Source organism: Linepithema humile, chromosome 1, assembly GCF_040581485.1.
Source record: "Linepithema humile isolate Giens D197 chromosome 1, Lhum_UNIL_v1.0, whole genome shotgun sequence".
NCBI classification, from domain to species: domain Eukaryota; kingdom Metazoa; phylum Arthropoda; class Insecta; order Hymenoptera; family Formicidae; genus Linepithema; species Linepithema humile.
Genome location: NC_090128.1, coordinates 13,062,257 through 13,088,046, shown reverse-complemented (window position 1 = coordinate 13,088,046; position 25,790 = coordinate 13,062,257). Strand labels below are relative to the sequence as shown.

At 41.6% G+C, this 25,790-nt stretch overlaps 1 protein-coding gene, 1 long non-coding RNA gene and 1 pseudogene across 2 annotated transcripts in view; 2 read left to right on the top strand and 1 right to left on the bottom strand.

Annotated features, from left to right (window-relative positions):
* The window catches only part of LOC105668956 (GATA-binding factor C-like), a 181,596-nt gene that overhangs the window by 61,180 nt on the left and 94,626 nt on the right, over nt 1–25,790 (top strand). The window lies entirely within an intron of this gene.
* LOC136997323 (uncharacterized) lies at nt 1,309–6,563 on the top strand (annotated as a pseudogene).
* On the bottom strand, nt 23,630–24,508 carry LOC136997115 (uncharacterized). The gene is made up of 2 exons (XR_010887945.1): nt 24,055–24,508; nt 23,630–23,975 (listed from the first exon to the last, which is right to left on the bottom strand). It is a non-coding gene; the product is annotated as an uncharacterized lncRNA (long non-coding RNA).

The following is a 25,790-nucleotide window of genomic DNA, read 5'->3' as shown; positions in this document are numbered from 1 at the left end:
TTTACACTACCGAGAATGTATTTGTAATTATAACCGTCGAATTTTAGCTTTTGTACTGAAGATGGCCCGATAGTGGCCGAAACGTATACTGCTCTTCAATAAAGAAAATTTGGAAAAAGAATAAACTGCAAAGAACATCCGGCATTGGCTCTCGATCCCAATTATTATTATATTTTATTAGTTTAATGTGAGCTCTTCAAGATTGTATGTTATTATTAATAATAATAAATATGGAATAATTATGTGCACTGATTAATGTGGTTGATTTATTCGATTTTAATTATGCCATTGTATATTAAATACAGTTGATGATTGTAGCTGTTTCATGCTTATTATTAAACAACTTTTTATGCGATAAATAATTTTAAGCGAATATAACAATTTTGAACTACGTTGAGTGTTTATGTGCAATTGGATACTTTTAGTACTATTAGCTCTGTTTTGGAGAAATAGTTATTTTGTTATTAGTTCAAAATTGTTATATTCGCATAAAATTGCAGTTCAAAATGGCTAACAAACTACTAAAGAATATATCCATTCTGTAATGTATAAACAATACGCCTTAAACTCGGTGAGGCTATTAATTTCTTATCAACGTGTGTTGTAATTTCATGCTATCATAGCGAATGTGCTGCGTCGTAATAAAACACAGACAAAGATTTAAGAGAATAATATCATACTGAAAATATACATGTCGATTTGTATGTACGATCAATGATAAGATTAAAATAGTATTGCGTAAAAATTTTTGAAAAAATATTGCATATGTGAAGAATAACTATCTTTTGACTTATGGAGCAAAATTTGGTACGAGATCATACAATTAGAATATATCTTAATATTTCTTTAGATGTCTAACGCGACAAATGCAGCTTTCGATTATTCCGAAGACTGCATTATAGGAAGCAAAACAGCCATGTCGTTCGGACGATATAATGCTGCAAATTTCCGAATCCTATTTTGGATAAGTTGGCTCGTAATATTGACTGTAATAGCATCGATATTGCTTTGTCAATTCGCAGAATCCGTTACTGCACGACAAATATCAGTGAATACATAATGATATTTATTTTATATATTAATTTGTTCAGTTCTTTTTTCAGTTTAATACATTAATATTAAATCGGCTAAAATATGTTTCTAATCAATTTATTTTTAACTGCGTATTTTTGACAAATACGCAGTTATTCGATATACTTTTTCACTTTAAGTAAAGCTCCACAGACGAGAAGATAAATTTCATTCTTCTTTCGCACTTGTTCTCCTGCTTAACAGACTTCGCACGGGAAAAAGCATTGTTTGAAAAACCTACGAAGATCAATGCCGAATGAAACTTTACAGAGCATTACCGAAGCTACAGCTCTCACGCGACAGGATATTCTATCGCGTCTCGAGACTGCCGCAGTTTTGCGAGATAATCTGGTGACAGCGTTAGGCCACGTGCTGCTGCTATGTCTCGACGATGACGCGCGAGTTCCCTTTGAGCGCGTCCACAACGCTGTGCGGACTCGTCGGGTCGCGGCTTACGAGCTTCTCCAGATTCTGCCGGTGTTGCGAGGTAAAACGCCGAAGCAACAGCTTTACAAGCTCCTGCAAATATTGGAACGCGTCGATAATTGCTTCGTCTCCGAATACGCATCGCTCTGTCTTCTCGGACTTGCACGCCGATTCGGAAGAGACGTCGTTCGGCAATATGCTGCAAAGTATCGACCAGGAAGTAATAGAATTGATCTCGTGCGATAAGTATAGGCCTCGCGCGCGGTGCCTCTGTCCTTGACGAAGAGCGTCGACTTCGTGCTACGCGCGGCGCGCGACGACAATCGAATTCTGAATCTGCACACCGTGTCGGCGACACTGTTGAATCATCCGGAATTCGATCCGGAAATGCCGAACGCCATGAGGTTCCTTGCGCGGCAAATGAAGGAACACTCGCGTGTGGATGATCCGCTGCTGCGGTATGCGAATCTGGAGAACGCGACGAATCTTTTGAGAACGTCCTCGATCGCTTGGAGGTGGACGAACAATCGTCCGAGGTGATCCGGGACGTAATGTAAGTATGTCTTCGTCAATCTGCTGATCTATTGGATTAGCTGATACTTGTTGCCGATGTTCAAAATATTTTATTGCATCACTTTCTGTATCAACAAATTGTTAATCATCGATTGTAATTATAAATTTTGATATTATTTTTATGAAATTAGTATAAAATGCTAATAAATGTATGAATTATTCGTTACTGCTTCAATATCTCGGCGCAGAGTCTTATCCGCGCGCTCCCACTTGAAAAAGCGACCTGAAGAAGCTCTTGACGCTCAGCGATTATTATCCCACTAAAGTCACCATCGTGGCTAAGTATCTCGCGAATCGTCTCAACGAGTCTCATTTTCGAGATCTCGACATCGGCTTCTACGAGACGGGCGATCACGTTTTTCTTCAAGTGCTGTCGCGTCTCCGTAGAAAACCGGATCTGCAACATCTGAGGAAACCCTTGTCTCTATTAATACCTTTCGTCTCCCAGAAATTGATGAACGAAGCTAGCTATGATTACTCGGCGCCGATCAGCTTCTTCAGGGTGAACGAATATCTGGATTCCTTCGACACGCCGTGTCTGCAGCAGAACATCAGCGACGCGATGAAGACGCTACGTCCGCATTTATCCGAAAATCTGCCGTGGTCTTATGTCTTTGGGAACAGGCGAATAAACGACAATCCCTGAGAACTGACCTTGAACGCGCTGATTCATTTGGGGAACGTTTCGATATGTAAATCGCAGGCGACCGCCATTGATAACTTTGTTTACAAAAGTCGCACCAGTCGTTTGACTGGAAAACGAAAGCTGTTCTACGAGTCCGGTATTATTTTTCAACGCGACGACTCGATGGACGTAGAGCTCGACTTCTTCTCTCTGCTGACGTGCATACCGGACGTCTTTAAGAGCGAGCAGTTCGCTCTCATGTTAAACTTCTTCTCGAACATTTTCGACGTTCTCGGCTATGGATTCAACAAGTTTGAACACGATACTTCCCGGAGTCTACAGCTGGCCTTGCTGAAGAGAGCGTTGACGCTCCCCTTCGTGAAGTCTGACAAATCTCTATTGAAAGCTTTACGAAACGCTCGCAACTATCTTGAAGAGCCGCTACTGATCAATTTGTATATTTCGGAAGACCTGGAACTGTTGTCGAAGCATTTGCCGAACATCGACAGCGATCCGAGATATCTACCGCTGAAAATTCTCTTCAGCAAATCAAAACTTTTTGCTTAATTGTCACCGACTTTCAGCCTCGCCGGTCCGCGCACGCCGATGGAGAAACTCTCGTTGACATTGCAGACGGCCGGTTTGAAGATCACGCAGCTCGCCGAAGCACTCAAATTTGCTCTCGAGAATATCGACGGACCGCCGTTGCCGGCGAAACCCTTCGATCGTGACGATTTCGTCTATCTAACACGACAATTACTGTCCCGAAATAAAACGTTGCAACAATTTATCTTGCAAACCTACGCGTACATGAACATCAGAGATTGGAATATGTATTTCCACTATCGGGACGCCAAAGATCATTCTCGCGAGAACTTTGTCCCACCCCGTATTTTACATGACGCGAATCTGACTAACCAAGTAAAACAAGCGATGAGCATTTTGGAAGACGAAAATCTCGTCAACATCGAGATTCTGAAGAAACGGACGTTGGAGGCGATATTAGATGCATCTACCGAACAGCACGTACGTGAAACCTGTGAATCTGTTGCTGAGGAAGGCGAATCTGATGACGCTCGTGCCGAAGCTGAATCTGGCGATGCTGGAGAACGTCGACGCGTGCGATACTCTAATTACTCTTCTGCGACACTTGACGGAATCGCGGATGGCGCGGATGACGCGCGAAGATGCTGCTGCGACGCGTCAGGGCGGCGTTGAGCTCGCTGGACGGCGTGAGCGCAGAGGACCAGCACACACAGTCGCCGATCTCCGTTTATTTAATTCAATCGCTGCAGAATCCGAGTAACGTAATCTACAAACCACTTTTGCAGAAAATATCAGGGCTGCAAAACGTCACGGTTTTATCCGAGGAGCGACAGACTTGGTTGCAGCGTTATCTTCAGCAAATCGTCGCGAAGAATGAATCGGAAGAGCTGACGAAAGCCGCGTCGACGGCTCTGCGAGAGATCGTGTGCAACGATAATCTAAACGAAGCGCGCATCGGCAAAGCCACGTTGTTATTGTCTGACGAGTCCTTCGCGGAATCGTTGAAGAAATTACTGACGCCCGACTGGACGTACAGCATCCTTCCTGAAGAGCTGAGAAAGTCCGATGTGTTGGAGAAAGAAGAGCTGCTGCTGGCGATCTTGCATTACGCGAGACAACGCGCCGATATCGCTAATCCACTCTGATGAGAGCCATTTTCAAAGTCGAGACGAGCCTTAATGGATGGCGGACGAACATTGAACCGCTGAGAAACACCGTCGTTGCCCTGAAGGCGGCCGTTTACGATCCTATAAAGGATCTTCTGTCCGCCAGCGGATTGAACAAGATCAAGGTCGCCGTTCCTGCTAGCAGATCGGCGAAAACATCGCTGCTGGCATTGTTACATCATTTACTAGTGCATCCGGTGATTAAAAAAAAAACAGAAAGTTTTCAAGCTCGTGAACGTCATCAGACAAGACGTTTTGTCTTTCAGAAGAGCCAGAAGTTCGGACACGCTGTCTTCAAGGTAGCAGATCGCCAAGAACGATATCGCGCCTTACTGGATGTCCTCGAAAAGCAACGTCAAGTGGACAACGATACGCGATTCTTCGATGCGCTCTCAACGCTGAAGAACATCCAACCAGAGTTGCAGAGAGAAGCCACAGGCACGTTAATTTCCGACCTCGAAGACATTGTGAACATCATTCCGCATCACGTCAGGGAACGTTTCAAATCTATCGAGCATTTATTTGACACCAACATCCCGCTTGATGCACGATAACAAGATCGTTCTTTCGAAAAATCCGCTCAGTGCTCTTTTGTCGAAAATAGCAGATTGGCCAGTGATAATCACGACGTAGCGAGCGAGCTGAACAAGATGCGGTCCGAAATCGAACAGTCGGGCAGCCATCAGATCGTCACTGGATTTCAGATCAGGCCGCTGTTGCTGGAACTGCGACACATTCAGCAAGTCATGCTGATCTTGATTATTTGAACTCTATCTTAAATCCTGAAGTGCTCAGCTATCTGAATTCGGACAAATTCTCCGACATACCTTCGGACGACAACGTCGAAGTGCTCCGAACTATCGTTGATTATCTATTGCACGAAGGACCAGAATACGCCGATACCTACATGCGAAAGCATCTGCAGTCCTTCGAGCGCGCTATAACATTTATGACAAACTCAACCTCGAGGAGAGAATTAACTGAAGAAGACTGGAAGAAGATGCTGATCTTGATTCCGCGCGAAAAGAAGTTTACACCGATCAGGCTTTTCCTGAAATCCGGAGAGATTTTGGAATACATTTCCGGGAATATAGATTGAAATATGTTTTCCACTCCGCTCAAGAAGCTGCTTCATCTACTGTCTATAGCAAAGAACAGCGACATCGAGAACGACAATGTCTTTAAATCGGTAGATGCATTGCACGACTATCTTGAAAAACGTTTCAATTTCGTCAACGAGCAGGATGTTAAGAGCATGCATTACATCTTGGCGAGTCTCAAGCTCAAGTACGATCTAGTGCCGCTCGAAATATTCCTCAATCATGATAATATGATCAAGTATCTGCCGCTGGATTTCCGATACGCCAATTATAGCGCACCAAACGACGCTCTAGCTGTCGTGCTGGATAATTTGCTGAAAGTGCCTATTCTGAGACGAAAAGTGATTCTTTATGAGACAATGACTTTTGTGAGGCAATCTTTGCAGGACTCTTCAAGGCGATTATTTCGTGAAAATCAATCCAGCGAACGTCTATATAGGAATAAGGATCTTGAATTCGTCAATACGTTGAGTTTCTCTGCGCCAAAAATACGCGAGTTTCTGCAGGTCGAGAAATTGATTAAACTACTGCCATTTACTTTCGTTTACTTTCAACGGACGACCGCTCTTCAAGATGAAGGCGTTGCATTTGCTGCGGGAATTATTAAAATTGGATATGGACGTGCATTCGGAACTCGAGGAGCTTCTTCGAGGAGTGGAGGCTTATCCGGACGTTCCGCAGATCACGAAGGACGATCTGGTGCCGTTGTTGAATATATTTCCTACCGATGGAATACTTCACATTGAGCTCGTTAAGAAATACTTGAAACCGACCACGCTGATGAAATTACTGCCCGGAAATTTCAACATTAAGCAATCGGTCAATGCGAAAGTTGCATTGCACGACGTTGCGATATTGCTGAGAGACACTCTCGGCTCCGCGAAGAGCGACAAGCTGCAAATAGTTCTGGACGCGCTCTTAAACGAATTGAAGAAGACCAGCTCGGATGTAATACCGGAAGGACCGATAGTCGACAATAAAGAAATATGATCGATCATAAAGGAGATCCCGTTCAATCGATACGCACAAATTCAGAGTCACAACATGAAAAACTAAGTTTGTTGAGGTAATTTCGAGAAATTTATTTGATTATATTATTTATTAATTTATTTGATTTATTTGATTAGTTTATAAAATTAAACTATTAAAATTATTAATAAAAAGTTTAATGAAAAATGTGATAATAATTGATCGTAGAAAACATAGAATTAACTTTATTGAAATTAAATTTAAAGTAAATAAGATTAAATAATTTAATTAATTTTAAGAGTAAAACATGCAACGATGAGAAAAATATTTTTCTCTCAACTATAATCGAATAATTTACACAAATTAATTTGCACGGATATTTTTAACAAATTAAATAAAAATTCTTAAGATAGTTTGAAATAATATAAAATGCTTTTGATTCTGCAAATAATTTTATTTGTATTGTTTAAATCTTATATTAGTTTTCTTATTTTAAGATATAATTAGTTACATCTATTCGTGATGTAATTAATTTTTTAATTATCAATTTAAAGGAGGGCTTATCACAGTTTAACGATATTGATATTTTAACTATTTTGGAAATGACAGTTTTTTGACATTTTAGTGATAAATGTTTTCTGTAAAATCATCATTTGTTATCGTGTTTACGCCTTCTTCCTTTGAGCCTTTTCAATTGAGCCTTTTGGATTTTCTGACTAGATTGCAGTTGTGTAGATAGTCAAATATCAGTATTTAATCGAAAAATCTCAAAGGAAGAAAGCGTGAACACGATAGCAAACGATTCTACAGAAAACATTCATCACTGGAATGTCAAAAAATTATTATTTAGATAAATGTTTAGATTTTTGACAAATAGGTTACGGTTTTTCAAATTTGACTCATAAGCAGACTAAAAATAGTAGTTATCATATTCAAACTTTCGCATTACTCAAAAAATAATCTTGCTTGGATTGGATGAAGTTTTCATGAATAGAAACAAAAATAAATAAAATATTACGATTTTATTAGCTCGAATTATTAAAATAAATCATTAGAAATAAGCTACAAATCCAGAGCTAGATTATCATGCTCAATTTATTACTTATTGTTCAAGTTAATTAATATACGTTTCGATCATTGAGTGTGGTCATCTTCAGTACAAATTATTCAATTAACATTTTATAAAAAATAACAGTTGTTAAAATAACATTATTAAAACATTATTAAAATAACATTATTAAACGCAGACTTACATGAACATAAAACAGTAAAACATCAATTAATCTCGTTACATTTTAAAATTCTTTAACCGATCGCTGAAAGCCATTTCTTCAATGTCATACTCGATATCAAAATAGTAAACCTCCAAATTATAAGGACGGAGTAAGATGTCCATATTTTACAGAATTATTATTATTCGTTGCGTTATCAAATTGAGATTTTTGTAATACCATTAATCTAAAATATAGCAAGAAAAAAAAGGACGTCAACCTTAAACATAGTAATATTCTTATTGTAATAATTTTACATAAACTAATTCTCACCTCAATGCACAAACAGCCAAACATTCTCGTGATGTGTCACCATAATTTTTACGAACAATGTATTTGCCAGTACTCAATCTGTTCTCTACCTAAATAATATTCTCCCACCAGGTTTCTTCTTCTCAGCTAAAGTTCTTAGTTGAACCTTCAAGTTTACCATGTCCTCCCAGATCAAACGGACTATTTAATAGCAGTGTAGGCAGACTGCCTGGAGACTCACTTTTGTGTTTAAATTGACTACTGTTAAGTTGTTCGTAAAAATTATGGTGACACATCACGAGAATGTTTGGCTGTTTGTGCATTGAGATGAGAATTAGTTTATGTAAAATTATTACAATAAGAATATTACTATGTTCAAGGTTGACGTTCTTTTTTTTTTTCCTTGCTATATTTTAGATTAATGGTATTACAAAAATCTCAATTTGATAACGCAACGAGTAATAATAATTCTGTAAAATATGGACATCTTACTCCGTCCTTATAATTTGGAGGTTTACTGTTATGATATCGAGTATGACATTGAAGAAATGGCTTTCAGCGATCGGTTGAAGAATTTTAAAATGTAACGAGATTAATTGATGTTTTACTGTTTTATGTTCATATAAGTCTGCGTTTAATAATGTTATTTTAACAACTGTTGTTTTTTATAAAATGTTAATTGAATAATTTGTACTGAAGATGACCACACCCAATGGTCGAAACGTATATTAATTAACTTGAACAATAAGTAATAAATTGAGCATGATAATCTAGCTCTGGCTTTGTAGCTTATTTCTAATGATTTATTTTAACAAAAATAAAGTTAATTGATTTGTGAAACAATATTGAAATTAACATCAAATTCTCGTTTATTTGAAAAAGTTGTCGAATTTCAAGATAATATGCGTGCGAATCCTGATGTCACTCGCCGATGGACAGGATCGCAAATACGTCCGGCAATGCGTATGCATATAGGGGCGCGTTCTTTCGACGACGATCGAGCAAGGAGGACAGACAGAGAGTGAGAAAGAGGGGAGGGGGAAAGAAAAGGAGAAACGCGCCGTTTATGCGCGCGACATGGAGCAGCGTGGAAGGAGGTACGTGACACAGACGTCACATTAGATTTGGAGGCTAGACGGCGTACCAGCACAAACGTATCTCGCGGCGATCTCGCACCCCCCCCTCCCCTCGCCCTCACCCTCGCCCCGCGTACCCTTTCTTCCTTTCGCTCGAGGCGAACACTTTGCTTTTCGGCGACGCGCGGCTGCGGCTTCAGATACTGCGGAAGATAATCTCGATCTACGCCAAACAGCGTGAGCGGCTAAACCCTTGCTCGGATAATATAGATAGCATTCAGCTCGCTGTCCCCCTCCCGTCTCTCCCATCCGCGTAAACCATTTTCTCTCCCTCTCTCTTTCTCGCTCTCTCTCTCTCTCTCGGTCTGTCTGTCCGAAGCTGCGGCTGAATTCAATAATGCGCCCGTGTGTACGAGGCCTGAATGAGGGCATTGTTGGTCCCCTTGAACCAGTATATACTCTCTACTAGCCTCTCTCTTTCTCTCCTGCTTTCTCGCAGTGCCTTCCCGGACCCGCGCACTCAATCTGTTTATCTCTCCATCTGAGTTCCTGCTCCCCCCCTCCCCCCTTATCACCGTAAGGTGAACGAGAGAGAGAGGAAAAGAGACAGAAAGAGAAAGAGAGAGGACCGTCCACGTATGCGGGAGGCTGCGTGTCGCGGGTTCCGCGAATGATTCTTTCTCGCATAGTCGACGAGATACATTGCGCCGAGAGGGGATAACATCCATCTGGATGCAAGCTGATAGCTCTTCCTAAACTTAATTCCGATGCGTTTTAATAAACTCCTCGCGAAACTTATTAAATTCTATAAATTATAATCTTATTAATTTAACAAATCTATTATTGAAACCCGTTGCAGCGAGATCGAAACATTGATGACAGTTTATTTCGTCCGCAATTGATTCTTGGTTCAACTATCAACATTATTATTTCTGCTGAGCTTGGACAATTAACTGGCTTGCCTCAAGTCTCTGACACTTAGCTCGTTTAGTGTGTTATTAATGTCGTATATAATAATATGTTTCTTCCATCCCAATTAAAGTTGCTTAGTTTAGCGCCTTTTAAGACTTCACATGTTCAATCTTCGCATCTTTTTCATACGCGGTAATGTTAAAACAATTATGTACCTCGAACGAAAATCTGATAGAACAAAATCTGATAGAACAGTGAAACGCTCTGAGCGAACGGGCGATCATGGACCCTCCTCTCCCCCGTTCCTCACGTTCATCACGAAGTTGCCTAAAGCGTTGCAATAAGCCATAAAGATATCGCGGCGGATACCGAGAGAGTACGCGCGCGCGCGCGCGCGCAAACCCTTCCCTTATATAAAGATATGTGTATCCTGCATCGAGAATAATTATATGGACGCGCATGGTCCGTAAACCAGCAGATTCGTACCGCAGATGCATCCTTCGATGCATCGTCGTCTTCTCGTTTTCCTCCATCTTATCGCGCTTCGCGCGTTTATTGACGTCTTAACGATGCGCGCGTAGCCTCTTCGTAGCCTCTCATCAGGAAAGCGTGACCCGCCTGGATGAATACGAATTAAATTTATTTCTCTACCATTTTAGCGCAATTCCGTTGTATTAATGCACCCTGCATATATTTGATTACAATATCAAAATGAAAATATGAGGCTAACGCTCGATGTTTTTGTTAAACTTTATTTACTTGTATTGGCAACACATTTTTCAATTACTTGATGTGATTCTTTTCAATAAATAAAGAAAATCTAGCAAGAATATCTAGCGTTAGCTTTTACATTTTCATGTTGATTTTGCAATCTAACATTACAACATAATAACAGAATATCCTTTATTTTCGCATTATCCTTTCGAGTACAATGTTAAAGAAAAGAAATTAGTAAGCATTTTTCTGCAATATAGATAAAAATTTAATATGTTTTCTCGCGTAATATCACTCTCGATTGATAGAATAGTGAAATGTGTCAATGATTTGTTTAAACTTTTGTAAATGATTGAAAATTTATGAAATCCGCATGTTGTTCTCGCATTAATAACGATCGAGGCCAGCTCCGCCCCGATGCAGGTGACAATATCGAGTACGAACGTATGTACATCGGTCGCAGTGATACCTGCCGCGCAGGTGCATCAGATGCGTGGCACCTGAGGCCGGCGTTTAACGGCGGATGTCCCACTCTACTTATCGACATTGCATCCGATCGCGTTTAGACTCGATACGCGAACGCGGCATCCTCTATTGGTATCGAGCGAAAAATCGAGGGGAAAACCGCCCGGTGTCCGTCAAGGATCGCAAGGATGCATAAGCCTGTTTTCTCCATAAGCATCGAACACGAGAGAGACATCTCTCCACTTTGCAGAAAGCATCGGTCGCGTCATCGTCGCTGGCCCGTAATTAAAGATGATTAAAATATTACAAGGTAAACTGAACGCATAATTGTATGATTACACTAATTAAGTGACGGCCTGCCTATTTCCATGACGAACGCTCGTAAATTCCGCGTACGTCGTAAATTACCGGTTTCCTCCTGCATCCCTCCCCCCGATACGCCGATATAATTCCTGATACATATATTGAATAATAATTGCATTAATGCATCGCGCACGCACACGCGATACAGCGGCCGCGCGGAATACGTTGATTATCGGTTCTTACGAATCGCAAAAAATCGAGAGGAATATCCGTTGGTGTGAAAATCGCATACAATTATTCGTACTCGAATGGGCAGAAGCGCGCACTTGTCGATACACAATTTACGAAAACGCAAAGCGATGAGAAAATTGAAATGGGCTGTCGAGAAAGTATCACTGTTTACAGAGCTTAGCACAGCTAGGCATTGTCCGGATAGCTGAGCAACAATAGTCTCGCATTACGAACTTCTCATTATATTGCTGCCAACACTTTTGTGTGCGGACGGATTAGTAGGTCCATCGCAGCGGGCAGTCCCAGGCCGAAACTGTCCAAAAGTGCAGGGTCGCAAGATGGTACAACGAGGTTTTAGGAAACCTTTCGGTTTCGGGAGCGAAGAAATTCAGGAGCCGCCCACTTTGTGCACGATAATACCTGAGACAATGCGTCGTGGCAGTTTAGGGACAATTGCTGCCCGGATTTTGCAGCGACGCGATGAAAGGTCACGTGTATCCTCCCTAGGATTTCGTGAGCCTGAATCGGGATAAGAGCCACCATCGTGGCGCCATGTGAAATGCAATTCTTAGCCTCTTTCTTTGTATTGTCAGAAAATATAAATATTTCCAAAAATGTTTATGTAATTATAAATGTACGGATTCTTATTGCGCAAAAATATCAGGATTTATTTCTTCAAAAATGTCTTTCAACGATTAAAATTAGATTCGGTATAATGAAAGCATTTTATTGAAAAAAATTGTCAAAAATTCTTAGCTAAAGTTATTCGAAATAGTAAACAAAATATTAATATTTATAAACAAGGTTATCGCGTATAATAATAACGAAACGATCTTTTGTGCCTGCCAGGTTAATATCTGAGACAATATATCTGACCTACCTACTTTATGCCGGACACGACCTAAAAGTGTCCAGATTGTCGCGAAGGACCGTAAAACCCCAACAAGATTTCAGGCGGATAACATCGCTATGTCGAGTAATATGCGTAAAGCCTGTAGAGTCGTCAAAACGAAGGTTTTTGTCCGCGACAAAGAAACTTCAAGTTGGCACACGCGTGAGATGCCCGAGGTTCATAAAAAAACACACACACAGACTCGAGTTTTTACAAATGAAAAACATCAATGGATGAAAAAGTGGAAATTGAAATTCGCATCTTTCGCGAGTGTGATCGTAGTGCGGCTACAAATGCGCTTATCAAAAGTTCCATGGTTGCCGCCGATCGGGCGTCTCCCACACCATCGGGCAGAGCCTTCATTCTTCGCGAGAGACGAAGCGCAGAAGGGAGGGCGTAGTGGAGCGTGCGGGCCGCAATCGGCGCACGCTTAATGGAGACATCGGTTATCCGTGTCTATTCTCTTTGTGCTTCCAATTACCCCTTCCCGCGGGCGCAGTCGTGCATTCGTGTGCGAGTCCGGACCACTCGCGCGACGCAAAGCGAAAGACGAGAAGCGGGACAAACTCGGGAAAGCCGGGCGGGAACGGGGAGGCAGCGACCAGAGTGGAAAAAAAGGAGGAAAGAAAGTTGGGTTCTCCTATCAACCGCGGGGAAAACCTCTTTGTGATAGGCGCGCGAGCTCGCCGAAAAACGCACGGGGAGAAACAAAAATATAGACAGGGGCGCCGGCTCGTTTAATTTTGCGGTTTAATTATTTTTTAAATTAAAGCCGGACACCCCCCGGCGCGCATGTGTACCAACGGTGGCCGTATGCGGTTCCACACGTACGATCCGTGTTTTATATTCCTTTGCAGAGATACGCCGCAGAACGCTCGCTCAGGAGTCGCGGAGGGCGCGAGAGCCGGGCAGGAGACGACGACCGCGGGGAAGGGAGCGAGTTTTGAATGTGAAATACCGTCTCCAGCAAGGGTGGCGGCAAGCCGCCGCGGGGTTGAAGGCGGACGGGGGTGTTCTGATTGTGCGCCCGTTCGTTCAACCGGCTCACGCGCTCACGAAGCGGGTGGTGGCCGCGAGGGCGGAGGAAAAAAGGAGAGCGCGGAATAAAAATGTAAAACGCGACTCGCCTCGGGCTTTCTCTGACATACGTGAGGATGCGGTCCGTATGTGTACAGCTGTGTGAGAGTACAAGTGACCCCTCTCGCTTATATATGCGCGCATGTAAACGGGTTCGCGCGTACGCCGTCGCCACCGTCGCTTACGCACACAGCCGGTACGCTTTTCTAGCGGTTTTCATATTTCTGGACCTGTCCTGCGTCGCCGGGAGTCGTCCACGACTTTCCATCGCGGCGGTCCCGCGGTTATTAAACACCGTTTCACCGCGGCGAAATCGGGGCTTTACCTGTTACGCGAGGAAACGCAACAGAAGTAAGAGATCGGGTCGGTGGATCTGGCTAAAAAGAAATTTCCTTTCCGCCTTTTTCTTTAATTACGCCTTCAACCGTGCCGACAGTCATCGGCCCGTCGTATGGACGCGCGATTCGGCGGGCGGAAAAATAATTCCGCGCGGAAACACCAATGGAATGTTTCGCGAGCGCGAAACAAGGACAGCGGCGCTCTCGTGGGTTCGGAACGATATCGTCTAGATCTGCGTCCGTGCGCGCACGGGCTCCTCGTAAAAATGTCCGTTTTTCGCGTGCGTACTCGTGCCAAAGTATACGAGTTACTGTACAATATATCTTTTGGAGATAACGCCGATATCTCTCTGATATATATATTATTGCGCCTCCATACCGCATACGCGCGGCACTCTCGGCCGCGGCGCTACGCTTTTTCCGCCGCCTATCTATTTATACGATCAAAAAATATCCCATCATTAGTTTCACTTAGGAAATGTAAAGTTTAAATGAACTTTAGACACTGCTGAAATTGGGCCATCCATTAAAACGAGTGTGCAATTATTGAACAATGTGCGGCGGTCGGAAAGTTCTGCGAATTTATCGCATGCAAATTTCTGACCTCCTTTTACTTTATCACGCCGCATTAACTATTACAAAGCAATTTTCAATTATATATCAAGGTGTATATTAAATCTCCTCTACCGATATCATATCTATTCCTCGGGATTAAAAATACTGAATTATCCTTGGGAGACAAATTTCTTCTCTTTGATCTTTTCAGAATGCTTGGCTCCATTTTGGTATTAAGAAAATAAAGAGAGATAGAAGAATAGCAGGAATACAGCAATTTTTTAAATTCTGCAATATAATTAATTTTGCCGGAGAGCTCCATTTATAAAGATTTAGTCTAGAAATAAAAGCGCAAAATTGTGTTACGAGGTGGAAACGTAGATCAGGCTGGATCTTAGAAGACGGAACCGACGCGTTGTCCCTCCCCCTCGGACTCTCCGAGGTACTTTTACATTAACGCGATAAGTCAGGTGGATAGGATGGCAGGCCGAAGGGGAAGGGAGGGGCGGAGGGGGGCGAGCGGGTGGCTCCCGTGGGCCGAGAAGATGTATTTTTTCACCCCTTTCTTGCAATAAATCTGCTCGCGGGGAATTAGTTTCGAGATAAAGTATAATATCGGGGCCCCCGGTGGGTGACGTCAGAGGCTGCTCCCCAGTATTTATGGCCGCGATAGTGTCAGTCGTGTGCGCTCGCCCGCTCTCTAGCAGCAGTAGGCACCCGACCGCCCGTTGGCCCCCCTTCTGCACCGTCCTCCTCCTCTTCCTCCTCCTCCTCCTCCTCCTCCTCTTCCTCCTCCTCCTCCTCCTCCTCCTCCTCCTCCTCCTCCTCCTCCTCCGCCGCCACTGCCGCCGCCGCCGGAAAACCACCACCCGGCGAACCCCGTCGCCGCACCCCCGCCGTCCCGCCGACGGGGTAAATTATTGGAAAATAGTCGGCCGCGCTTCTCGGAGATCCTCTTTCCAGCGTCGCGACGCCAGCAGCGCGGGCGCCGATCCTTCTTCTGTTTTGTATTCCGCGGTACCTTCGGGTGCCCCGTCTGATTTATGCCTCTTCTGCCGCCGTTCGCTCGTTCCCTCCCTCCCCTTACCGATGCCCTTCCGAAACCTCCCCCTCCCCCCCGGTGCTCGCCCTCGTTTCACCCCCGCCCTACTGTTCCGGCGTACGTGGGGGATGAATTTTGTCTCGCGCGCTCTATACACTTTATCTCGCAAACTTCCCATCCCTGTCCCGCTTCTGCTCCTTCCGCCGATGTATCGACTTTTTCGTATCTGCGATACGTTTGTCGCGCGGTATGTAATAGGATAAAGTAAGACATTTTCATGATATCGGTGATTTTGCGATCATTTTTTTCAATAAGAAGCGCCGCGTTTTCTGACCGCGTTAGAATTTCAGATTCTTGTGATATCAGATGTGTTATCGAAAAGAACAAAGCGTCACAAAACAAACTAAAGATAAAAAATTCTTATTGATGTGCTCTATTAACTAAATTAGATTCTGTCCAAAAAATTTACGTCATTCATCATTGAGAAATGTATATTGTTATATCAACAAACGTCCTGCGATTCTATTCCCTTTTCGCTTCTCCCCTAAAGTGTCAACATATCTTTAATCGTAATTTTGCCGCATTGCATATACATTACGTTGCTCAACTAGCAGATGGTCTCCCACTTGTATCGGGGCGTTCCCGCGGGAGATCTAACGAAATAATTGCGACGTCAACACCGCCGTAGTCGGTTTCTCGCGACGCGATAGCTATGTGTTTACGAATACCGCCAACAGTGGCAAACCACCGTCTCGGCTCCGCACTTGTCGAACAGATGGGAAGCGACATTTGATTCGGTCAATTGGCCGCGGCGGGTGGTCCCCCCTGTCTGCCGTTTCGACGGGGGCAAAATCGACCCTTAATACGCGCCGCGGGAAGGCCGATTGCACGCGCGACTCTTAACCGCGCGAGTAATCGCGCGATATCGCGGGACATCGCGCGGACGAGCCGGCTGCGTGCTTTTCGACCCATTGCGCCGTCACTCGTGGGATTTATAAGCGTCGATCGCTCGCGGATACAGGTGGACGTGTGACGCGGCTATTCGGACGACGTAAAATGCAACGAGGCAAAATCGACTCTTAATACGCGCGACGCTGCGGCCGATCGCTGGATCTTCTGGGAATCGCGAGGATAGCGAAGGTAAAGAAAGATATTTGCAGAATGTCTGACGCTCCGCGTGCTTTTTTTTTTTTTTTAATGAAAACTGTAGGAACATTTAAAGCAAAGAAATATCGTAATCTCTAAGCATCTTTAATTTTTCGGTTACGGATTTAAAAAATTCTGCTTAATTAATATATATAGTAAAGCTTAAGATAATAGAATTATCTGTAAAATCATTTGGCGCGCGGTGGCAAATCTAATCTGCGCTGATCAAGCAACTCGTATATCGCCGCTGTAGCGATATTTCGGGCGGCAAGAGTTCCCCGCGTAAATTCCGACGTCACGTTAATTAGCACGGCGGGGGTCAATTAACGCCAAGTCAAAGTGCGCGGTGCAAATTATCGGCCGATTACACGTGCCATTAGAGGTAGGCTGCTGCTGCGGCGAGAGTGCGAGTACAGAAGCGGAGATCGCGACCAAGCGAGAGGAAGAGCGAGGAGGTAGATATAGGATACGAGCGCGAGAACGAGACGAAAGGAGAAAGGGAGGGTAAGAGAGGGAGAAAGGGTGGAGGGGAGAAGGCAGGTATGTGTGCAATCGTCTAATTTACGCAAATTGCAAATGCGGCCCGGCCGGTGCTTCGCGCGCGCAGCCCGCCGCGCAATGTCGCTGTTCCTGGCGCGAGCGGCAAACTAAGATCTAATAAAGCGACAAATCAGCCTAACGAGCGACACGCGGACGCTGGAAATGTCGGCTTAATGCGGCGTGCCCCGTACGTTGCGTTAACGGCGGCACTAATGGCTTTCCTATATATGCCGTGAGCGTTTCTAGACGGGATGCGTATGATTCCGCTTATCTCTATTTCGACGATATACCTAGAACGCGTCTCTCATTCACGCAGAGACTCGTCAAACGTAATCAAATTTCTCGGATTTCTTTGTTCATGAAAAAATTAAAGATAACAATATTAAACTAGATAAGAAATTTTTAACCAAAGATTCACTAATGTTATTTGCGAATTTGTTTGCTCAGTTTCATCCCTCAAAAAAAAATTAAGAATAACGACACAAAAATCGAGAAATACATTAAGTAAGAAGATATATGATCTAAATTTGTCGACATTATAATTTTGTTCCGAAATATGACTTACTGAAAGATTCACGATAAGCATCTCGGTCTCTTAAGAATTAAACGAAAGCGGACGCGCGTTTCCTTAAAGATAATATTTCACGCAGATATCGTTATGGCTCTGTCATTCTATTATCAGTCCGTCTCGTCGAATTACGTTGCTGGCGTCACGCGAGTGAGCGAACGAACATTGAATTCAATAATGGCGGATAACATCGAGAAAGAGACATGGGCGTCCGACGAGCGGACGATACGGTTTCGTCGTAATGACGTAGAGAGAGGCCACTCACCACTATCTGCTCGGTGCGGCGCAAAGCGATGGCCGAAATTAATTTTCGGCTTGACGTACGGCGCCTCATAATATTGTCTCATAACTCTCCGTCGCAATGGGGCTTATCTCGCGCGCAGTGGCGTTTCAATTAGCCGCTCGGCGGCGGCGGCGGCGGCGGTGGTGGCGGCGGCGGTGGACCGGCCATCCGAAAGTCTTATCCCTCCGTGTTGCATAATGCACGCATAAATACGCTGTACGCCAATTAATTTTCGCCTACGTTGACCTCCTCTGCGAGATCGCCGCATGGGTCCGGAATTTCGAAATTCGCGTCTATCGCCCTGAACGGATCTTATCGGCCAGCCGGCCTCCATGAACGCCACCAGGTTTTAACAGCTTCTATCTCACCAGTTTTACGTCGACACCTGAAATTTTCAAATTCGCTTGTCAGCGCATTCTCATTCCGTTGCGAAACGCGTTAAACAAGATCTTTATTTAAGTTACGTTAAATTTACAATAAATATCGAACACCTGTTGCGAGAAAAAAACGTTTTACAATTTGGGTAACTGCATGGATTAGAATACAATTGCAGTACACTTTTCTATGGATTAGAATTAATGTGCAATGTATTTAAAAAAAAAAGAATTGAGACATTTAGAAGCAGTAAAGTTTAATTAATAAATCAATGAAAAAAGTTTCCAACATCGCTTGTAAATATATGTTTAAATGAGTGTTTGAAATTTCTTGAAATCCACGTTTTTAGATCAGAATAGATTGATTAACATATAATTGTAGAAAGAATTACATACATCCTTTAAAGAAAAATCTTCGATTATAAGAATAGATTTGAAACAAAGTTTTGATGAAGTTAGTTCTGGGTGGGTTGGGAACGTTTCACCGGAATATCCATCTTAATGATTTTTTACCGGTTCGCGTATCTCCGATAATAGCGAACTCCTCTCGCAGAAACGTCATCGCGTTTCGTGACCTGACAATGAGAAAAGTTCGAAAGCCGCTCGCAGGGCCGTGGTGAAAAGGCGCTACTCGACGACGTGCTGCGAAACTCGAGTTACCTTTTTCACCCTCGTTGTCCTCGAGTGGCCGGTGCCTTAAGAAGGGCTCTACGATCTGCCCTATCGACATCTATACAGGCGTCAAGAGCGTTAAAGCATTTAATGCAGGCCACTTCTTAAACAATCGCGAAGATAAGTGCATTGCGTTGCGGTTCTGTTTACGCAAAGGGCATACGCGCGATTGAAAGAAAGCTATTTTCTTGACTCTTAAACAACGCACTGCATGATTTAAATTATTAGAATCGCGTGGAAATTTATGCAATCTAAGAGCACGATAGAATATTTTTTTTTATTTCTTTAAAAATTTAACTGTCCCGCGGACTATAATTCAACAGCACGTAGCAGAATTTTCGAAATAATCGTAGACTACATGTATTTCCTTGGGTCGGTGCTTTTTGGATATATAGGCGGAAACATGTGTGGGCAGGAAGCCGAAGACGGCGATTTATTCCCATGAGAACGCTCCCGGGCATCGTGATTCTGCAAAATGTTTTGCCTACAGCCGCGGAAGGAGAACGGAAAAATAGTAGGACGAGAGAAAAGTCCTAAGCGACGTTCTTTCGTAACAAGCGGTTTTCGTGGGTTCGGACTTTTCGGCTTTGCGGAAACAAGACACGCCTACCTCGTTATTGAGCACGAATTCTTCCTTGTCCAGACCCGACTGTCTAATCTACGGTTGTTATTGTCGTCCATAGTAATGTCTAGACGAGAAAATTCTCTGTTCTCGTCCGCCGCTGAACAGTTGTTTCTCGTGAAATAAATATTTTACTTCAATACGATGATCGTCAGATAGAAATATTAAAATACGAACATTACAAGAATGCAAAAATTACAGAAACGTAATTACACAAGAATTATATATATATATCGATACTTTAAATATTAACATATTTTAATTACATAGATTATTACCTTGTTTATTATTACAAGTGAAGAAAAAAATCTTGAAAAGAGACTGATGCTATTAAATATATCTCTCTCTCAATATTTGTTTAATTCAAATGTAATTTATATTTTCTGTCTTTCTCTTTTTGATTAATAACGACATAATACTTCACTTAAATTTATCAAATTGATAGCGTCATTAATACAGTCGCTTAACAATTAGAATGCAATCGGCCTCCGTCAGAATTGGTGTAAGAAGCGTTTTGGGCGGACGTGTAATTAGGAGAGCAAACCGGTTCGATCTCTTGACGTGTTTCGTGAGCGGAGAAAAATATTGAGCCGTAATGATAGAAATTAAGATAGACTTCCGGGGTGTTCTCGAGTATCTGAGTTAGAGCGGAATGCGCTACCGGATAACCACAGATCATCGAAAGTTTAGAGGACTTTGAAAGGGCAGAACGAAGAAGGGAAAGGCGAATAAAATGGATGAGAAGAAGCCTTTCGAATACCATTATTAAAACCGAATTCCAGATGCATCTTCGTTATGTATGGGTCGCTAATTGGATGCCGTAACTGCACACAATCACGATTATTACGTTGCGTTGATAGTTATTAATTCCGCGATGCTAAATTAAAATCGATTGAGCATAAAAAAATGAGTTGTTATGCTGCTCCCTTCATTTTTATGCGCTGTGAAATTGTTATAATTAAATTTCGAGTTATTATTGTAGCAATTTTTCTCTACTTTATATTCAATTATTAATAATTGAGAAGCCAACTGTTGCAGTCTTAATAAATTAGAGCAATAAACAAAATATGTAATTAAAATAATTAAAATAAAATACAAATATATAATTTTAATTTGTATTCAATACAAATGCGTTAAAAGATAAAAAGTTATTGCACTGAAATTCACATAAAAAGAAAAGTATTTGATTTTAATTTTTTTATGAGAGAATTACAGCTGTTTTTTTCAGTTTCTGAATATCTACTTTACAAAACTGCAAATTGAAAAATATATTTACGCAATATTGAATTAAACAGCATAACATCTCATACTGGCCGTAAAGCAGAAACGGTATATTTCACGGTTTGTCCTGTTTTCTCGGAAGAATACGAGACAACGAATCACAAGAGCACCCCATCGAGAAAAAATCATTATAGAATCGACTGAAATCGACACCCCGACAAGTCAATGATGACAATACTGTTCTTTAAGGTAGAAGATGGAGCACCATTACTAACAATAGTTCATTTTGACTGTCTCGTTGTATGCGAGAACTACGTTTCTTTTCAACATCATTAGTCATTTTAAATCGCTTTGTGGTTTCATAATTTTTAACAGATTTTCAAATATACTCTGACTGTAAAGATAATTGTACAACAGTTATTTTATAATTTTATCAAGAATTTTACTCTACATTTTAGATTATTTTTTAGAAAAAAATAAACTGATTTTTGTTTGATTGTTTAATTCGTTAATTGATCGTTTTCTCATCTGTACATTCACTGATTATCATAATCAACATTCGAAGTGTTTCCATTAATAGGAAAACAAGAAGTTTCCACGAAAAAATTTAAAAACACAGAGCGACCAGGCTAAAATAATATGTCTGGGAGCGTCCGATTCTCTTCGCTTCGTTAACCCCTCGGGAGTGCAAGAGAGGATGAAGGGTCGAAATAAGGGGGGAGGGGAGGGCGGGGGGGGTTTACGTGCACACGAGATTCTTTTTATATTTTACAGGGTTGGCACCATCCATAAATCAGGTGTGGGCGACCATAAAATGTGGTATTCGCGTCGAGGTGTATAGCGTGAAGTATATCTCATCCACCGTCTTTTAGGAGTGCCAGACAGTTTCGAACGTATGTACGTCGGCAGGGTGCCCAGCACCTTCTCCATCTCAGCTTTTCTTCCCTCATTCTCCTGTGAACAATAGAATGCGGAAGACATTGCGACATTTCAAAGTGTGGATTTCAAAGACACTGGCAAGTGCGTAAATTTGAGGTTCCGCGTTCTAAAGGTTAATAATAAAGGTTCTAAAGTTTAATCCGGGTCGCATTTTGCTTCTGGACCTTACTGCGAGAATTAGGTTGGGATGCCTATATAATCAGTGGCTGCAATAATACGCGAAATCGGTGTGACAGGTGGGTCAGCCAGAGGAGCATTAGGCTAAAAGGCTCAGTGTTAATTCAATGGTAAAGCAACGAAAAAGAGAGAAAGAGGAAGGAGGGAAACGAGAGGCGTCTGTGGTCTCGGAATTTAAATTACTTCAGTTGAGAGTTTCTATATTTTCAAGATAAATTGCGTTTTTATTTAACGCAATAATGCGATTATAATTTCTTTATAAGTTCTTTATAATCTATAAATTTTAAACTTCTTAAGATCTTTTTTTAATTTATATTTTATAAAAAACAATTATAAAGAAATTATAAAAATTACGAATATTATTAAACATGCTACAATTATAGTGTGCAAACTATTCTTGTATATGCATATTTTGATCATTTAAAAAAAATAGCTCATATTTTGTTCATTTTAATAATATTCTTTACAATACTGATGCTATTGGCTAGGCCTCTAAGTCCACAAAATTCAAAAGCAGGTAAAAGCGTAGAAACACATGCATTAAGTTATCGTCACTCATATTGTGCGTTTTAGACCTGTCAGACCCCCAACTGTAAATATAAACACAGGCCATTTTCCTATTCAAGTTATTCCATGTACAGGCTACATTTATTTTTCTACACTTGACATCGTCATTTTAAAAAATTACCTATTATTTGCCTAAGAGATGGTCAACTTGTAATATCACTTGAAGGAATAAGCGCGTGACCAAATAAGAGAAATGTGGAAAGAAAAAGATGCAGAGCGAGATTTGCTTGCTTATCTCCATTTTATAATTCTGACCCAAGGTATTATAGTATATAATTATAATATAATTTATGTAATACGATACAAGAGAGAAATATATAATTAAGCTTATCGCGTAAATAAGCCTAATGAATATCTATTTCAAGTACACAATAAAAATTATACACAGCAAAAGTCATAAAACTTGTATTAAATGTCTTACAAATAATCTTGCAAAATTAGACAAAACAAAAATTACTGTATGTTGTTATAATAAATAAAAATCTGTTATAATAATAAAAAATTAGGTTGTTTCAAAATCAGGATATGAGAATAAGTGCTTTATAAGAAATATCGCAGAGAGGCTGACGAAATTGCGAAGACTCGATAATCGACGAGAGAAACGAAAATAATAAAAGGTTGGCAAAAGAGACATTCCCGAGACATTTAGGGGCGAGTCTGGCGCCTAGTTTACGGCCTATACCCTCCTTTCCTGAAATATCTTTGAATCCTGAAACATCTTTAAATACACACAACTCACAAAACGTTTAGAGAATTTGATATAAAGTCAGATATACTTAGATCGATTATATTAACAATCTATCGAAATAGTAAATCATAAATAATATTTCATCGTAAATTTTTTATCATAAATATAAAATCCACCAAATTTTCTAGTTAATACTAGAATAATTCAAATAAATTATTAACAACAAGCTACAGAGCCCAAGCTGGATTTTCGTGCTTAATTTATTAATATATTATAACAAATGTTTAGGTCAATCTAGACGTTTCGACCATCTGGTTGTGGTCATCTTCAGTAGTTAGTTATTATAAAATTCGGAACATATTAATAAACAATCGTTACTTATAAAACTAATTCGGATATTACAATCTTCTTATATTCGTTACATTTAAAAATTGTTTAGAAGGACAACACATCTTGAAAGTCATGCCTCTTCTAATAACACCAATCTTAAGATCATCAGGAAGGAAATCATGTTTTACATTAAACATACACGATGTCCTTTTTAAGATTTGAATTGTGGTTGATTGCAATTATTCTAAAACCAGCATGAACCAATGTCTACTTTTATCTTTATATTACTTGTTATTTATTAAAATTACTAAAAATATTCTTACCTCAATGCATAGCAGTACCGTCATGTTGTGTTTTCGTGTAAACTTTCTTATTTTAAAAAAACTAAGAACCAAAACTATTCGGTGTAACGAGTCAGTTTGCTAAAAATGATATTGGAGGTCCGAGTCGTTTGAGTGGACATGGCAAACTAGTTGAATATAATAGAGGATATATTAGAGAACTCGTATGTGAAGGAGATTCGTGGTGGGAGAGTGAGTGATCTTTAAGCAGTAAACAAATTGAGAACTGGCAAATACAAGTTTGGCAGTAACTCAGTATCGTTCTGCTTATTGAGACTCGTTTTTTGCCGTTTTATGTGCAACATCTCGGAAATAAGCCTTTTGCTATAAGACATTTCCTTGTCTAATATTTCTACATTCTCCCAATCCATTTCATGGTTTTTTTCTAATCTATGACAAGAAATGACAGAAGGGGATCCCGTTCTTTTATTTATATCCGACTAGAATAATTATTTGCAACTAAGATACAAAATCGTTTAAATTCTCCCATATTTATCTTTCAAGCATGACATGCGATTAAGATTGATATTGGTGGGTTCGGATCTTCTTTCGCGCACTATCTGTGAAAAACGAAGAGAGGCGGCAACATGAGCGGAGCGAGTGACCACGCCTCGGGCCGAAGATAAGAGCGGACAACGGGCGCATCGATGAACTTCAATTTCGAACAAACGAGGAAAGAACCGGGGCCGGATGTATCCTCGACACGCCCCGACACGATGTAAAACCACGTTGTAACGTCTCTTATCTGCGACCAAGACCGGCAACGAGATAAGTGGCCGTTTAAGCGATCTCCTTTGGATACGGGGCAGCAAGGGGAGGGAGGGAGGCAGGCTCGACTATTCGCCGACGAGGCAGATAATCGTATTTATTCGCCACGTCGTGTATTTCTCTGCAAAGAGCTGCCGGAAATCTGCTCCGCATCGGTTGTCAAATAGCATGCCTCGGCCGCAACATTTGTTTATCCGCGACGCCTCATTTAATTTGTAACCTTCCATAACAACGCGCGATTGTCGCGCTCAATAAACCACGACTGTAACCACACAAATTGCGCTGTTAGATATGTGCAATCTAACGAATATGTATTGCGAGAAAGACGAAGAAAATGGGACGTGCATCGAATTCACGCATCGTACGCCCTTCGTCTTATTTAGCGTCGCTGATAAATAGTTAACAATCGGCGGCGATCTCGCTTCGAAATAAAGCGATCTACGGAGGCGTCCATATGTTAGATAGAATAATCACGGTGATTTGATTTTACAAACGAGTCATTACGCCCGCGGGATATCACGCGTCCGAATATAATTAACGATTTGAGATTAATATGTTGCCGCGCGAGCATTTAACGTGGCGCAATTCGAGTCGGGAATCCGTGACGGCGTCATTTGGGCGTTCGTAAAATAGAGCGGCTAGGTGGAGTCCGACACGCGTCTGTCGGCATTTAAAAATATTACCGTGTCGAATCGAAAATAAAGTAACTAAGGCGTGACGTCTTCGCAACATTATGGGACACTTTTCGTCCCTTAGGCCCTCGAAACTCCGGCGATGTCGGCAATTTTTTGTGCGATGTCTCTTTGTTGTCTTCTTTTTTGGTGACGCCGTACGCCGAATCGATCGTGTTTCTCTTGTCGAATGCGTGTCGATCAGTAAAATCGATCCGTGTCCGATCAGTAAAAAAGTTACCAGATAAGAAAAAAAATATTGCTTACTGTGTCTCTAGC